The sequence below is a fragment of the Oncorhynchus gorbuscha genome, linkage group LG08, assembly GCF_021184085.1.
Source record: "Oncorhynchus gorbuscha isolate QuinsamMale2020 ecotype Even-year linkage group LG08, OgorEven_v1.0, whole genome shotgun sequence".
NCBI classification, from domain to species: domain Eukaryota; kingdom Metazoa; phylum Chordata; class Actinopteri; order Salmoniformes; family Salmonidae; genus Oncorhynchus; species Oncorhynchus gorbuscha.
Genome location: NC_060180.1, coordinates 63,650,745 through 63,668,697, shown reverse-complemented (window position 1 = coordinate 63,668,697; position 17,953 = coordinate 63,650,745). Strand labels below are relative to the sequence as shown.

The following is a 17,953-nucleotide window of genomic DNA, read 5'->3' as shown; positions in this document are numbered from 1 at the left end:
TCTCCTGAGGGGGAAAAGGTTTTGTCGTGCCCTCTTCACAACGGTCTTGGTGTGTTTGGACCATGATAGTTCATTGGTGATGTGGACACCAAGGAACTTGAAACTCTCGATCCACTCCACTTCAGCAAGGTCAATGTTAATGGGGGCCTGTTCGGCCCTCCTTTTCCTATAGTCCACAATCAGCTCCTTTGTCTTGCTTATACTTAGGGAGAGGTTGTTGTGAGACAAAGGAGCTGATCGAGTAGGTGTGTTCAGCCTTTTGACGGGTACTGTAAAAAAACATTTATTTTGTGCTGTGTCTAACAATCCAGAGAAAAAAAGCTGGTGAACAGGCTAACCCTATTATGGGTTTCTTTACCTCAACACAAACATCAAGTCAAAGACACAGAATGTCTCATGTTGCAGACTGTTTATGTGACAACACTATGTAGACAGACACACTTATGAATCACACTATAAACTGGGAGCATGCTGACCAATAAAAAGTGGCACCAGATTCACAAGGAGCGATGCATCACATTTAGGGTGGGTTATGGATAGAACAGCTACTCTACAAGTTCTTCTGTCACAGTGATGCTTTCCACAGAGGTTTATTTTTAGGGATCTAAACTCTAATAAAAAGGCATGGAAGCACACAGCAATGGGTTGTCACCTGACTAATTTCATAGTACAGTACATTTTGATACCATCTTTAAAAGGATCTCCATGGACCGGGTCGCAGTGCAGGCAGCACACGGTTAAAGTTCAACTGCCTATGAGGTTAGCTGGTTTAAAAACAGTCGGTCTTCCAAACCCTTCCAATACTTTATCTTTAATACTTTATCATTAAGTGCTTTAACATTAGCTCATGTATCTACTGTAACACAGGACTCAAACCTTGACAAAACTAAGTCAGCCGTCAAATGAGGCCGTGAGCTAAAATTTCCCAATGCCGTCCACAACCACTAGAATTGCTGGTGTTCACAAGGCATTACTGTATACTTGCGAGCCCAGTAGGTTTAATGCATAGGGTGTACACGTGGTCCAAAACAAGACAACAAACACCACACTATGAAGGTGAATTAAAACAGTGCCGGACTACAGGAGGACATTAGATCATGGGGCGAGTCTCCACCCACAGGAAGTAAGGTGCTATATGTCGTGGAGGACTTCCAGCACCGTGGAGATGGACCAGGCCTGTGATTCGCAGCTGAAGGGACAGTACTGGCCATTCTCATTGGTCAGCTCTGGCAGACCCTTCCAGCTAGACCTTAGAGGGTAGGAAGAGACATGGATGAAAGTTCAAAGTGTGTGTGTGCGCATGTGCAAATGTGTTAGTGTGTGTATTTACCTCTCCAGGTGGACATAATGCTGAGAGAGAATGCTCTTCACCAGGTACACTGTCTGTTCATAGGTCTCCTTCCCAAGCTTCTTGGCAAAATAGAGCTTTGCTCGCAGGAAGTACCCAATTGGCCATAGCCACTCCTAAAAACAAACAAAAAGTCATTAAACCAATCAGATCAATTTAATACAACTTTATTTATACCCTCGGGAGCATTGACATAATAAAGTTAACAATAACTCCTAATTCAAGGTATAATACAACTCAATTCCTCAGTAAGGGACACTCACCGGTCCTTGGTGGTAGTTGAAACCTCTGGCCACGTTGTAGTTATCGTTGTCCAGGGCGTTGTCATAGACACCACAGTACACCATATCACTAGGGGAGAAATTAACTTGATGTCAGTATATGTGCCAGGAAAATAAGTATTGAAAATAAGTATTGAAAATGAATCAGTTAATGAACAAGTATTAGTGGGGTCAGGAGTTTTTCTTGAACATATGACCTGAATAAGAAAAACTCAGGGCCCTAGGTTCTCCTGGTCAGGTCCCATGGTGATGAGGGATAATGAGGTATCTTACTCTGGGTCCAACGTCTTCATTCCCAGAGGTCCTAGCAGCTTCTTCTCAGCAATTCCCAGGGCTCTCCAGGCTCTCTCCACAGTGAACAACTCCGGAGCCTCAAGGACAGAATAGAGAACACCATTCAGGTCAACTTATTAACCCATAAGAGTTATTCTGAAGTGAAAATGTCTAGAAGCAACAACAGCTCAGCCACGAAGTGGTAGGCCACACAAGTTCACAAAAACAAGACCGACGAGTGCTGAAGCAGATAACGCGTAAAAATCATCTGTCCTCAGTTGCAACACTCACTACTGAGTTCCAAACAGCCTCTGGAAGCAACGTCAGCACAAGAACTGTTCATCGGGAGCTTCATGAAATGGGTTTCCATGGCCGAGTAGCCACACAAGTTTTGCTGCCATTGGACTCTGGAGCAGTGGAAACGCGTTCTCTGGAGTGTGATCAAGCTTCACCATCTGGCAGTCTGACGGACTACCAATGACATTCTAGACGATTCTGTGCTTCCAACTTTGTGTAAGGCTCTTTCCCGTTTCAGCATGACAATGGCACCGTGCACAAAGCAAGGTCCATAAGGAAATGATTTGTCGAGATCAGTGTGGAAGAACTTGACTGGCCTCAACAGAGCCCTGATCTGAACCCCATCGAACACCAACCTCATTAATGCTCGTGGCTGAATGGAAGTAAGTCCTCGCAGCAATGTTCCAACATCTAGTGGATGTTCTTCCCAGAAGAGTGGAGGCTATTATAGCAGCAAAGGGGGGACCAATTCCAAATTTATCATAAATACAGTGTAGACATTGTTGATGTTGTTCATGACTATTGTAGCTGGAAATGGCAGCTTTTTTTTAATGGAATATCTACATAGGCATACAGAGGCCCATTGTCAGCCCATTACCCTTTGCAATTATGTTAGCACAGCTGAAAACTATTGTACTAATTAAAGCTGGCCTTCTTTAGAAAAGTTGAGTATCTGGAGCGTCAGCATTTGTGGGTTTGATTACAGGCTCAAAATATCCAGAAATAAATACCTTTCTTCTGAAACTCATCAGTCTATTCTTGTTCCGAGTAGTGAAAGCTATTCCATGTGAGAAATTGCCAAGAAACTGAAGATCTTGTACAGCGCTGTGTAGTACTCCCTTCACAGAACAGCACAAACTAGCTCTAACCAGAATAGAGAGAGAAGTGGGAGGCCCCGGTGCACAACTGAGCAAGAGGACAAGTACATTAGTGTCTAGTTAATGAAACCTGTTGGGGCTAGGGGGCAGCATTTTCACTTTTGGATGAAAGGCATGCCCAGAGTAAACTGCCTCCTACTCTTTCCCAGATGGGAATATATGCATATTATTATTAGTATTTGATAGAAAACACTCTGAAGTTTCTAAAACTGTTTAAATTATGTCTGTGAGTATAACAGAACTCATATGGCAGACAAAAACCTGAGAAGAAATCCAAACAGGAAGTGAGAACTCAAATTTAGAAAACAGTGCCATTTGATGTCCATCTTAGATATGGATGAGCATGCACTTCCTAGGGCTTCCACAAGATGTCACCGTCTTTAGATTCTGGTTGTATGATTCTACTATAAAGGTGGGGCTCATAATAGCTCTTTGAGTGGGTGGTCTGGCAGAAAGCCTCAGTCTCATTGCACGCAGTCACGAGAGAGTGTCCTCACGTTCCAAAGCGTTTCGTCAGACAATGAAATTCTCCGGTTGGAACCTTATTGCTGATTAATGTTTAAAACATCCTAAATATGGATTGCATACATCATTTGACTTGTATCTACGACCTGTAACGGAACTTTTTGAGTTTTTGTCTGGAAGAATTGCTCGTGCTTTTTGAGGATTGAATGCTGGGCTGAACAAGCTAACAACAAATGGCTAAATGATGGGCTTTTTGGAACTTTATGGAACAAATCAGTCATTTATTGTCGAACTGGGATGCCTGGAACTGCCTTCTGATGAAGATATTCAAAGGTAAGTGAATATTTAGTGTTTTTTGTAGCTTCTGTTGATGCCAAAATGGCGGCTATTTCTTTGGGTTGTGAGCGCCGTTCTCAGATGATTCTTTTTCCGTATATTTTTTGTTGTTGAAAAATCTGACACAGCGGTTGCATAGAGGATACGTTTATCTTTAATTCTGTGAATAACACTTGCATCTTTTATCAATGTTTATTGTGAGTATTTCTGCAAAATCACCGGATGTTTTGGAATCAAAACATTACTGCATGTAACGCGCCAATGTAAACTGAGATTTTATATATATATATATATATATATATATATGCACATTATCGAACAAAACACACAATACATGTGTAACATGATGTCCTATGAGTGTCATCTGATGGAGATAATCAGAGGTTAGTGATTCATTTTATCTATATTTATGCTTTTGTGACTGTGAAAAATCGCTGTGTGTGTTTTTGAATTTGGTGGTCATTTAACAAAGATATATGTTGTGTTTTTGCTGTAAAACATTTTTTTTTTAATCGGACTCCATGGGTAGATTAACGAGATGTTTATCTTTCATTTGCTGTATTGGACTTGTTAATGTCTGAAAGTTAAATATTTCTAAATAATATATTTTTTCAGCTAAATGGGATCCCTTTAGGGAACTCCTTGTGCCCCCTAGCCCCAACAGGTTAAGAAACAGACGCCTCCTCAACTAGCAGCTTCATTAAATAGTACCCGCAAAACACCTGTCTCAACGTCAACAGTGAAGAGGCGACTCCGGGATGCTGGCCTTCTAGGCAGAGTTCTTCTGTCCAGTGTCTGTTTTTTTGCACATCTTAATCTTTTATTTTTTTATTGGCCAGTCTGAGCTATGGCTTTTTCTTTGCAACTCTGCCTAGCAGTGATGGTTGCTGATAAATCGGCCTCTGTACGTCTATGTAGACATTCCATTAAAAAATCTGCCGTTTACAGCTACAATAGTCATTTACAACATCATCAATGTCTACACTGACACTTTTGAACGGTAGTGTATATGGGCTAAGGACCAGGGTTGGTGTCAATTCCATTTCAATTCAGTCAATGCTGGAAGAAAACTGAAATTCCAATGCTTCTCTATGAGAAAAAAAACATGCAAAGGATTGAAGGAACGGGGCATGGGCTGATGCCACACTGATAGCGACTCACCACCACCATGGCAATGCAAAAGTTGGGCCTGAGCTGGTAGTCACACCAGGGGCTGGAGGCTCCATGGCTGTCCTTGTAGATGCCTCTCTTGTGGACCAGGTCGGGGTGCTTCTCGTTGGGGTCCTTCTCGTCGTGGGACACATAGAAGTTCCTCTCAAAGTTGGCCAGGATCTTGTGGTTCCACTCCTCATAGGAAACCTTCACCTCCTTACCTGCAAGGGAAACCAATCATATAATAAAACATGTTTCATTATGTCTTATTAGCGAAACAATTGTCTCTGAGGGAGGGACATTGCACATGTATGTTTGCATACATGTCAATGTGTGTGTATGCCAGCACTGCTGGTGCATGTGTGTGTGTGTGTGTGTGTGTGTGTGTGTGTGTGTGTGTGTGTGTGTGTGTGTGTGTGTGTGTGTGTGTGTGTGTCCAGGCAGCACTCACCGTCCCGGTGTATTTTCATGGAGCTGTGGGGGAACAGGCCCTTCTTATGGAGCTCCACCAGCCAGCGCACCGCAGACTTACTGAGGCCCACAATCTCCACCGCTGACCCATCTCTGGAGACACACAACCAGGGAGACAAGTCACATCAAATCAATTTAATATGCATTATTACATCTTTACAAACTTCAGGAGAAGCAGGAAAGACACCCAACTAAACATACACTGGCTTTTCCCTTTTCCCTAGTTTGGTTTAATTGTATTGTTTTGTAGGTTTAAAGGCCCAGAGCAGTCAAAAGCTTGATTTTCCTGTATTTTATATACTATATTTCCACACCATGAGGTTGGAATAATACTGCGAAATTGTGAAAATGATGGTAATGCCCTTTTAGTGTAAGAACTGTTTGAAAAGACCGGCTGAAATTTCAGCCTGTTGTGGTGGGATGGAGTTTTGGCCTGCCTGGTAAATTAGTAAATAGACCAATAAGAAAGACCGTTCCAAACCTCTCTGCCAAAAACAGCTTGTTTTCAGTTGTCCCCTCCCTACTCAGACAACTCCCAGACAGTCCTAGCAAAATTCTTGTTTGAGAAATTACTCTTTGCTAAGAAGCTATTTTTAGTTTAATTTTGACCATTTTAATCAAATCACATTAAGGTGATTCAATGTTACCCAGAAATGATTTGATATTGAGATAAAAACAGCTGAATTGGACCTTTGAGAAATAGGGGTAAAGTGGATAGAGTCTTACCTGGGTGTTGCAGGCATGCCCTTGTTGCGAGCTTTGTCACTCTCTCCCATTTTGTCCATCCATGTTCCGCAGTTGAAGTGGTTGCCACCGTAAACAAAGCCAGTATCACGGTGCACTTTGGCCACAACATTGAAGCCTGGGAGCAAGGAGAATAATAACAATATACCATATTTGCTGAAGCAAGACAACAAGACAATGTGCACCTCATAACAAAAACCTTAAAAACAAAAAGAGCCACTTGAAGGGAATAACAGGTGGCCCAGAGTTTTTCCTCGTCAGGTAACTTGGTCAGTAAAAACTCCTGGTACTACTATTAACTCAAAGTGTGACCGAAACGAGAGGTGACAAGACTGTGGCAAACTCACCCTCGTCCTTCATGTGCATGTCGATCTTTGGTCCTGCGTTGCGCTCTCTGAAGTCGATACCCTGCATGTGACGTTGCATGGCCTCGTGGATGACATCACACAAGAGCTGTGTGAGCAGGGACTGAAACACACAAGGATCAAGTTAGACTGTACCTGTGCGTGATGTACAGAGCCTTTAGAAATGTTTCACACCCCTTGACTTTTCCACATTTTGTTGTGTTACAGCCTGAATTTGAAATGGATTCAATTGAAATTTTGTGACACTGGCCTACACACAATACCCCATAGTGTCAATGTGGAAATGTTTGCAAATTAATAAAAAATTAGTCAATAAGTATTCACACCTTTGTTATGGCAGGCCTAAATAAGTTCAAGAGTAAACATTTTCTTAACAAATCACATAAGTTGCATAGACATTGTTGAATGACTACCTCATCCCTGTACCCCACTGGTCCCTCAGTCGAATTTCAAACAGAGTCAACCACAAAGACCAGGGAGGTTTTCCAGTGCCTCGGAAACAAGGGCACCTATTGGTAGATGAGTAAAAATAAAAAAGCATACATTAAAAATATATCCCGTTGAGCATGGTGAAGTTATTAATTCATTGTTTATTTTTATTGAACCTTTAATTACACTTTGGATGGTGTATTAATACACCCAGTCACAAGATACAGGTGTCCTTCCTAACTCAGTTGCCGGAGAGGAAGGAAACCGCTCAGGGGTTTCACCATGAGGCCAGTGGTGACATTAAAACAGTTACAGAGTTTAAAGGCTGTAATAGAACAAAACTGAGGATGGTTCAACACTGTAGTTACATCACAATACTAACCTAATCAACAGAGTGAAAAGGAAGCCTTTACAGAATAAACATATTCCAAAACACGCATCCTATTTGAAACAATGCAAGTAACACTGCAAAAAATGTGGCAAAGCAATTTTTGTCCTGAATACAAAGTGTTATATCTGTGGCATATCCAACACAACACGACTGAATACCACTCTCCATATTTTCAAGCATAGTGGTGGATGCATCATGTTATATGTATGTTTGTAATCGTTAAGGACAAGGGGGGGTTTGTAGGATAAGAAAAAAACGGAATGGAGCTAAGCACAGTAAAAATCCTAGAGGAATACCTGGTTCACCAGGGAAACCTGGCTTTCCCACAGACACTGGGAGATGAATTCACCTTTCAGCAGGACAATAACATAAAACACAATCCTAAATCTACACGAGAGATGCTTACCAAGAAGACATTGACTATCCCTGAACGTCTGAGTTACAGTTTTGACTTAAATCTACATGAAAACCTATGGCAAGACCTGAAAATGGTTGTCTAGCAATGATCAACAACCAATTTGACAGAGCTTGAAGAATTTCGAAAATAATAAATGGGCAAATGTTGCACAATCCAGGTGAGGAAAGCTCCAGACTTTCTTTCTTTTTTACCCCACAATTTCATGGTATCCAATTGGAAGTTACAGTCAGTCGTCTTATCGATGCAACTCCCGTACAGACTCGGGAGAGGAGAAGGTCGAGAGCCGTGCATCCTCCGAAACACAACCCAACCAAGCCGCCCCGCTTCTTGACACAATGCCCACTTAACCAGGAAGCCAGCCTCACCAATGTGTCAGAGGAAACACAGTGCACCTGACCAGTGTCAGCGTGCACTGCGCCTGGCCCGCCACAGGAGTCGCTAGTGCGCGATGGGACAAGGACATCCCTGCCGACCAAACCCTGCCCTATCCTGGACGACGCTGGGCCAATTGTGTGCCACCCCATGGGTCTCCCGGTCGTGGCACACGGTCGTCGGCTGCGACAGAACCTGGACTCGAACCCAGAATCTCTAGTGGCACAGCTAGCACTGCGATGCAGTGCCTTAGACCACAGCGACACTCGGGAGGCCGGAAAACACTTAGACTTAATCGCTGCCAAAGGTGCTTATACAAATGTGTCATTGTACACTGATGAGTCATGTTATGTTCTTTTAAATCCACAATTTGGATCAGTCCGCAGCCTCAGAAGATCTAAATCATTTCCTTAACCTCTGGATTACAACCTAATTAAGTGTACTTTACGTATTGGATTTTTTTGTTTTTTTACATTTGACATTACCATGTAGTTTACCAATAAAATGGTAAACGGTGAAGTGGCCATAATGGGTATTCATATCCCAAAATAAATGTACTTGTTCACTGACAAGGATGTAAACAAATTTGTGCACAAAATTTGAGAGAAATAAGCCCCTTGTGCATATTGAACATTTCAGGGATCTTTTATTTCAGCTCCTGAAACATCGGACCATGTTGCGTTTATATTTCTGTTCGGTATATAATTGCAGCATTTCCGCAAAAATGCCCTAGATTAAATAACAAAACTGGTTAAAGAAAATTGTGATAAATAAAGAAGTATACAAGTTTAATTTAAGGACCCAAAAAATGACAGCTGTGCCATACAGACTGCAAAACAGTTGGAAAGAGATTTTTCGATGTACCGATTCCATGGCACATGGTTAATGAACTGATACACAAAAAATGTTGAGTTTTTTCAAATAGCACTGCAAATAGCACTGCTGTGTGATATGAAAACTCCTAGTCAATTGATCAATAATATAATAATACTCTTAGCAAAACATTTGATCTTTAATTTACAATCTGTAGAATCTTTGAGAATAGAAAGGTTCAGAACCTTCGTGAAACATCATCGCACAATTGAAAAACACTGTATATAGCAAATAGAATATTTAACAAAAAATATATGGGGGATTGAAAATGATGCAGATAATTACATTGATTGAAGTTACAATCTATTTGCAATACTAAAGCTCGTCTACCCCCCAAAAATCTATTGACTCAGGGGTGTGAATACTTATGTAAATGAGATATTTCTATATTTCATTTTCAATAAATTAGCTACAATTTCTAAAAACATGTTTTCATTATGGGGTATTATGTGCAGATGGCTGAGAGAAAAACATTGTTTCAATCAATTTTGAATTCAGGCAGTAACAACAAAATGTGGAATAAGTCTAGGGGTAAGACTACTTTCTGAAGGCACTGTATGTTTGTGTGGACCTGTATGTGTTTATGGATATGTGTGTCTATATTTGTGCATGTGAGAGTGTGTTGGTGGGAAAGAGAGAGAGATGGAGTGTGTGTGTGTGGGGGGGGGGGGTGACAAAGAGAGATAGATGGGGAGTGTATGTATGTGTTTATGCATGTGTGTTCGTGTCTGATGTGTACACGTGGGTGTGTGTGTGTGAGAGAGAGAGGGATGTGTGTGTATGCATAATGTGTATGTATAGATATGACCTACCGGAGTGCCAGGGACCTGGGGCTCAGAGTCGTCACGGGGGTACATCCTGACCACAGGGCAGCGGAGGATGGCAATGCCCTCGGGCACCAAGGTACAGTAGTCCTGGATGCACTGCAGCCACCACCACACGGCATCACGGCAGTTGAAGCGGGCACAGATGCCCTCGCCCAACAGGTTGGGGATAAGACCGTGTCTCAGGGTGCCTGCAAATGCCAGGATGATGTTTCTGTAGGAAAAAGAGACATTCAATGAATATATCAACTGTACTCCAGTGCAATATCCAGTGGTGGAAAAAGTACCCAATTGTCATAAAAAAGTAAAGACACCTTAATAGAAAATGACTCAAGTGAAAATCACCCAGTAAAATACTACTTTAGTAAAAGTCTAAAAGTATTCGGTTTTAAATATACTTAAGTATCAAAAGTAAATGTAATTGCTAAAAGATACTTAAGTATTACAATTAAAAAGTATAAATCATTTAAAATTCCTTTATATTAAGCAAACCTGACGCCATCATTTTCTTTCTTGTTTTTTAAATTTACGGATAGCTACGGGCACAGACAGAATTTACAAACATCATGTGTGTTTAGTGAGTCCGTCAGATCAGATGCAGTAGGGATGACAAGGGATATTCTCATAATAAGTGCATGAATTTCACAATTTTCCTGTCCTTCTCAACATACAAAATGTAACGAGTACTTTTGGGTGTCAGGGAAAATATATGCAGGAAAAATAACATTATTTCTTGAAGAATGTAGTGATGTAAAAGTTGTCAAAAACATCGATAGTAAAGTACAGATATCCTCAAAAAACGACTTAAGTAGTACTCTAAAGTATTTTCACTTAAATACTTTACACCACTGGTTATATCTTTTCTAATAGCTAAGAAGTTCAAATAGGATACTACTACAGTACAGACAGAATACACACCTAGCCTCCAGGTGACGACCAGTGATCAGCATGAGTCCACGCAGAGCGATGAAGGTGTCTCGGCCCCAACAGCGGAAGATCCCAGAGGAGAAGTGAGGCAGACCTGTGAAACAGGAAGGCAGAGATGAATAAAGGAAGAAGACGTTCAAATGCAGCTGAAATTCTAACACCAATTCTCAAAACGGTACCGAGATACAAGTAGGACTTTGTCAGCTGACCTACTGGATTGGAATGAAGCTTGTAGAATTGTGTCAGCTTAAAAATACCAAGCGACTGACTACAATAGACCATTTTGCTGACCAACAATAGACTTAAAACACCACTTTCGTGAATATCAACAGAGAAGAATTTTGGTTATAAGGTTGGCATCCGACTACTGTTTACAGAAGTAGAATAGAATATATAATGGAAATTGTTTTTTGCTAGGCAGACCTGCGGCCAGGGAGATGCAGCACTGCTCCTTCTTGCCGGTGTCCTTGTTGAGGCGGTAGGGGACGTCGGGTAGTTCCAGGGACAAGGGAGGCAGAGCCGGGAAACTTCCCACACCACCCATCTGGACCGAGCCCAGAGCTAGCAGTTTGACAAAGGTCGAGCCGTTCTGGACGAAACTGAAAGAGACAGAAACCAGAAAAAAAACCATGGTTTTACATAAAAAAATATTGTGCACCATTACTGGACAAAACTGAACACGCCACAAGAAAATAGACATGTTGTAAAAAAGGATAGAGGTTAAAAGATATTGTCAAAAACATTTAATGGTATGGTTCTGGGTTTCGGCATAAATACCCTTAAAGGTGCAAGGCCTTTTTTAATACAAATATTCTCACTAAATCTAATAATTTAAGAATATTCCATTCTTCTATTGCATCATTTCCGCAATGTATGTTGGGTATGAGATAAACGTTATAGGGTTGTTTGTGTGAGACATCCAGGTGCAAGATTTTAATTTGACCAGTTTCTCACAGGAGGAAAATAATCCTGCAACTTCAGGAAATCTGAATTATGTGTGGCTTATAATTAATGGAGATTTTTGTAGGGGTTGTTACATAATTAGAACAAATCAAGTCTGAAATGTGTAAGTGTAAATTACAAATGTTTGAATCTTTTTAAAACCTTGAATACACTAGAGGTTTGCATTTCCTGCTGTGCAGGACATTTCCTGCAACAGGGTGATCAAACTAAGATCCTAAATTTGTACCTGGACATCTTGTTGAAGGTGGTGTCAAGAGCCGTGGTGTAGACTCCCACTAAAATGGCATCAAAGTAGCAGGGGATGAGGTAGCGAGGGATGTGCTTCAGATAATGGAACATCGCCTTGAGCCACTTGCCCACCTGGAAACAACACATGTTATCTGGATAACACCAAACTCAAAGATTATGACAACGGAAAATGGCTATTATCATACTGCTACCACAGTGGTTGATTTAAAACTCAGGTCTTAGACCTTAGCTGGGCTGAATTGTAGGATTCATTTCTATTTACAATAATCATTGTCAAGTTCAGACCATCTTGTTTGTCTACTTCTTACCATCATAAGGCCTATAAAAAAATCAAAATGGGATTCATTCATTCAGTTTAAATTACTGTCACTCAAACCGCTCACCTCTCCTAGAGCGCCACTGTGGCACACCAGCCTGTTACTGACGTAGTCGATCATCCAGTCCCCCTGTCTCAGGTTGTCACACACCGGGTGGCCCAGGTCGTTCTTGGGACGAATGTCCGCCATCACTGACAGAAGACCTGTATGAACACAATGAATCCCGTTTTCAATGTCTAAGTCCAGTTTCATTCAATAATATGTGTACAGCTGCTTGTAGACACAGCTCTAAGATGAGCTAACCAACTCAAATCCTAACCTTAACCATTGTGGGTGATGGAAAAATATCTGACCCTGTATCAGTGGTTGGGGCAACTTCCACAATGTGTGCTGACCAGGGTTAGGATTAAAACAGTCAATTCAGGAAGTAAACTGTACAATTCCAAGTTACTCTGAATTGACCGCATTTAAACGGAATTGACCCCAATCCTGGTGCTGACTGGACCACCTCACTGTGCACTGGGGCAAAATTGGGCTCCTGAGTGGCGCAGCGGTCTAAGGCACTGCATCTCATCCTGGTTCGAATCCAGGCTGTATCACAACCAGCCGTGATTGGGAGTCCCATAGGGCGGGGCACATTCGGCCCAGCATCGTACAGGTTTGGCTGGGGTACAGTAGGATATCGTTGTAAATAAGAATTTGTTCTTAACTGACTTGCCTAGTTAAATAAAGGTTAAATACATTTTTTTTAAACTGTACCTTGCAGGCCACCGTACTTGAAGCTGGTCCAGGAAGGGATGTTGTAGCAGCCTCCTCCGTCCTCCTGTTCCTCAGAGTCACAGCGGAACAGCAGCATGTTCATGTCGCCCAGAGTCAGCTTAGACATGATCCTGAATGGGGACAGAAGATGGAGTCAGATAACATTAGAACACACCCACCTGAGAGCACAACTGGAGACGACAGAGCCCTGCTGATCAGTATTTCAACACAAACTGTATGGACACAATTCATCACTATACAAATATATAGCCACCAGGAAAAAACCAAACGCTTACAATGGCTTGAAAGGTATAGTAACGCTTTTCCAATACACTTGGTGAGTGAATTCGGAAAGTATTCAGACCTTCAGTTTCTCCACATTTTGTTACGTTAATGCCGTATTCTAAAATGTATTCAATTGTTTTTTTCCCCTCATCGATCTACACACAATACCCCATAAAACCAGATTTGGAATAACTGAAATATCACATTTACATAAGTATTCAGACCCTATACTCAGTACCCTATACCCATGACAGGTTGCAGTTGTAAATGAGAACTTGTTCTCAACTGGCCTACCTGGTTAAATAAAGGTGAAATAAAGGTGAAATAAAAAACACTTTGTTTAAGCAGCGACTACAGCCTCCAGTATGGGTATGACACTACAAGCTTGGCACATCTGTATTTGGGGAGTTCCTCCCATTCTTCTCTGCAGATCCTCTCAAGCTCTGTAAGGTTGCATGGGGAGCGTCGCTGCACAACCATTTTGTTGTCCTATTGGAAGGTGAACCTTCGCCCCCAGTCTGAGGTCCTGAGTGCTCTGGAGCAGGTTTTCATCTCTCTGTACTTTACTCCCCTCATCATCTTTCCCTCGATCCTGACTAGTCTCCCAGTCCCTGCCGTTGAAAAACATCCCCACAGCATGATGCTGCCACCACCATGCTTCACCGTAGGGATGGTCCCAGGTTTCCTCCAGACGGGACGCTTGGCATTCAGGCCAAAGGTTTCAATCTTGGTTTCATCAAACCAGAGAATCTTGTTTCTGATGGTCTGAGAGTCATTTATGTTTCTTTTGGCAAACTCCAAGCGGGATGTCATGTGACTTTTACTGAGGAGTGGCTTCTGTCTGGCCACTCTACCATAAAGGCCTGATTGGTGGAGTGCTACAGAGATGGTTGCCTTCTGGAAGTTTCTTCCATCTCCATACGAAGAACTCTATCAGAGTGACCATCAGGCTCTTGGTCACCTCCCTGACCAAGGCCATTCTCCCCCTGATTGCTCAGTTTGGTCAGGCAGCCAGCTCTAGGAAGAGTCTCCAAACTTCTTCCATTTAAGAATGATGGAGGCCACGGTGTTCTTGCGGACCTTCAATGCTGCAGAACTTTTTTGGTACCCTTCCCCAGATCTGTGCCTCAACACAATCCTGTCTTGGATCTCCACGGACAAATCCCCTTCGATGCCATGGCTTGGTTTTTGCTCTGACATGTGCTGTCAACTGTGGAACCTTACATAGACAGGTGTGTGCCTTTCCAAATCATGTCCATTCAATTGAATGTACCACAGGTGGACACCAATCAAGTTCTAGAAACATCTCAAGGATGATCAACGGACACACAATGTACCTGAGCTCAATTTCGAGTCTCATAGTAAAGGGTCTGAATACTTATGTAAATGTGATATTTACATATTTTCTTTTTAATACATTTGCAAAAATGTCTAAACCTGTTCTCGCTATCATTATTATGTGTAGATTGACTCAGGAATGTTTTTGTTTAATCCATTTTAGAATAAGGCTGTAATGTAACAAAATGTGGAAAAAGTCAAGGAGCCTGATAACTTTCCCAAATGCACTGTATATGTTTGCAATGCAGTGTGTGTGTGTAAAGGTACCAGGTACATTTGCGTGTTTTTGTGTGATGTATACTCACTGTGCCAGTGGTATCTCCAGTATGGTTGGTGTGTGCTGGTCAGGCAGACTGCCAGGCTTGTACTTGGGGCTGAATTGGATCAGGTGATGTCTGATGACTCCCACCAGCCCCTGAGCCTTAGGGTCCAGACTCACCCTGGTGAGGGAAACACATATACACCTCCAGTCAAAAGTTTTAGAACACAACATAGTGAAGACATCAAAACTATGAAATAACACATATGGAATCATGTAGTAACCAAAAAAGTGTTACACCAATCAAAAATATTTTATATTTGAGATTCTTCAAATAGCCACCCTTTTGCCTTGATGACAGCTTTGCACACTCTTGGCATTCTCTCAACCAAGCTTCATGAGGTAATCACCTGGAATGCATTTCAATTAACAGGTGTGCATTCTTAAAAGTGAATTTATGGAATTTCTTTCCTTCTTAATGTGTTCCAGCCAATCAGTTGTGTTGTGACAAGGTCAGGGTGGTTACAGAAGATAGCACTTTTTGGTAAAAGACAAAGTTCATATTATGGCAAGAACTGCTCAAATAAGCAAAGAGAAACGACAGTCCATCATGACTTTAAGACCTGAAGGTCAGTCAATACGGAACATAAAGAACTTGAAACTTTCTTCAGGTGCAGTCGCAAAAACCATCAAGCACTATGATGAAACTGGCTCTCATGAGGACCGCCACAGGAATGGAAGACCCAGAGTTACCTCTGCTGCAGAGGATTAGTTCATTAGAGTTACCAGCTTCAGAAATTGCAGCCCAAATAAATGCTTCACAGAGTTCAAGTAACAGACACATCTCAACATCTACTGTTCAGAGGAAACTGCAGTGATCAGGCCTTCATGGTCGAATTGCTGCATTGAAACCACTACTAAAGGACACCAATAATAAGAAGAGAATTTCTTGGGCCTACAAACACGAGAAATGGACATTAGACTGGTGGAAATTTGTCCTTTGGTCTGGAGTCCAAATTTGAGATTTTTGGTTCCAACCGCAATGTTTTTGTGAAATGCTGTGGGTGAGCGTATGATCTCTGCATGTGAATTTCACACTTAAAGTTTCGACAGGCAAGCTGTCTTCATCAGGGTATAATCACAAACAGTGCAGGGTGACTCGTTTAAATAGTGTCAAAAAGAAACACAGGTGTCGTAATCATGGCCAAGAGTGGCCTAATATCATTGGTTAATTCTCAAATATTAAAATGGCATACAAAGAACAGCATACAAAAAAACAAATGGATAGCATGCGATCATAGATTAATTTTAGACTACACAAGCTTACAAACAATTACAATGGCAAAACTCACAATAATCACAAGAATGGCTTCAGATCAAAGTCTACGTTGTTGAGACCAAAGGGAGCAAGGCACACTTAGAATTCAAGACACACTTAACCAGCATGACTACCACAGCATTCTGCAGTGATACGCCATCCCATCTGGTTTGGGCTTAGTGGGACTATCATTTGTTTTTCTACAGGACAATGATCCAACACACCTCCAGGCTGTGTAAGGGCTATTTTACCAAGAAGGAGATTGATGAGTGCTGCATCAGATGACCTGGCGTCCACAATCCCCCGACCTAACCGATTTGGGGTCAGGCTAGGAGACATACTGTACAGGCTATTCAAGGCTGGAGAGATTCCTGGATTTATGCCATGAAAGGTCAGCCAAAAGCTAGAGGGAAAGGTTTCTTCCTTCGAGCCGAATTTGAACCAGCGACCTAAGGACCACTGCTATTTTACCTACAGTCCTCCGCTCTACCAACTGAGCTATCGAAGGGGTGCAGAGTCAACAGTATTATCTGTGAGTTGTGAGTGGACAATAGGGACTAAACAACAGTGTACAATAGGGGGCCAAACTGGCCAGAGAATATCCCTCATTGGTGTGTGTTACAATAGACTATGCTTTGAAATTCTATTTAATGGGTGTATATATTGGTCTGCTCATTATGACCTCTGACCTGAAAGCGATGACGCTGCCAGGGGTGAGGCGCTCGAAGATGATCTCCTGGACAAACTCACTGCTGCCCTTAGACGTCACGCCTGCGTGTTTTACAACACCACTATCTTTCAGCTGGGGTGACAGGGGACACAGAAGACCAGGGGTGAATAATGTTTCACTACCACACAAAACAGTATGACGGTCCACAATGGGCGATTGAGAGGAGAGTTGAGGACAATTATGAAATGGCTTTTGCTGGTCTATATAACCAAATATTGTGTGTAGATTGAGGAGGATTTTATTGTTCATACATTTTAGAATAAGGCTGTAACGTAACAAATTGTGGAAAAAGTCAAGTGGTCTGAATATTTTAGAAATGCACTGTAAACTAAATGGCATTCAACAGAAACTGACAAACATTCCAGACAGAATACAGACACAATACCAGCTTGTGAAATGTAACCAGATGCCACTGAAGCTTCTTGTTTTTCAAGACCCAGTCTGAAAATGGATTTGTTTTGGTTTGAGAGGAAATATTTGTCACAAGGCGATCTTTACTGCTCAAGCTCATTGTGACAGGAGGCCTAAACAACTAATTATTACCCACATTCCCAGCATCACGTCACCTGGATGTGCTCCTTAATCTCCACGGTGTACTCCGGCATGCCGTTGATGTACTTCTCGCACTTCTTGTAGGTGCCGGCTTGCCGGTCAATGATACGCGCCTCCAGAATGACCTCCTCAATTTTACCTGGAGATGGAGAGAGATGAAGGGGATTGTGTTAAAATAGTAGGTGCATCCAGGTCAGTAGTGTTCTCCTGTGCCTCTCTTGACATTTTTTTATCTCCAATTATACTGGTTTTTAATTATCCCTGACTAAGATGGCTGCCATTATCAGCACATTCTAGAGTTCTGAAGATGAATGACATAGGCCACTCAAGTATAATTGT

The 17,953-nt window shown here is 41.9% G+C and overlaps 1 non-coding gene and 1 pseudogene across 2 annotated transcripts in view; both read right to left on the bottom strand.

Annotated features, from left to right (window-relative positions):
* Positions 1–394: 394 nt before the first annotated feature.
* The window catches only part of LOC124041973, a 28,881-nt pseudogene continuing 11,322 nt past the window's right edge, over positions 395–17,953 (bottom strand). The window contains exons 18-34 of the transcript XR_006840021.1: positions 17,629–17,753; positions 17,022–17,134; positions 15,061–15,195; positions 13,133–13,263; positions 12,440–12,576; positions 12,034–12,167; positions 11,268–11,443; positions 10,836–10,938; positions 9,906–10,131; positions 6,593–6,713; positions 6,228–6,363; positions 5,482–5,594; positions 5,040–5,251; positions 1,903–2,000; positions 1,612–1,699; positions 1,331–1,464; positions 395–1,249 (exon numbers count right to left, since the gene is read on the bottom strand). The product of XR_006840021.1 is annotated as a glycogen debranching enzyme-like (transcript). The remainder of the gene's footprint in view (positions 1,250–1,330; positions 1,465–1,611; positions 1,700–1,902; positions 2,001–5,039; positions 5,252–5,481; positions 5,595–6,227; positions 6,364–6,592; positions 6,714–9,905; positions 10,132–10,835; positions 10,939–11,267; positions 11,444–12,033; positions 12,168–12,439; positions 12,577–13,132; positions 13,264–15,060; positions 15,196–17,021; positions 17,135–17,628; positions 17,754–17,953) is intronic.
* trnay-gua lies at positions 16,754–16,840 on the bottom strand. Its single transcript is given in 2 exon segments — positions 16,754–16,789; positions 16,804–16,840. It is a non-coding gene; the product is annotated as a tRNA-Tyr (tRNA).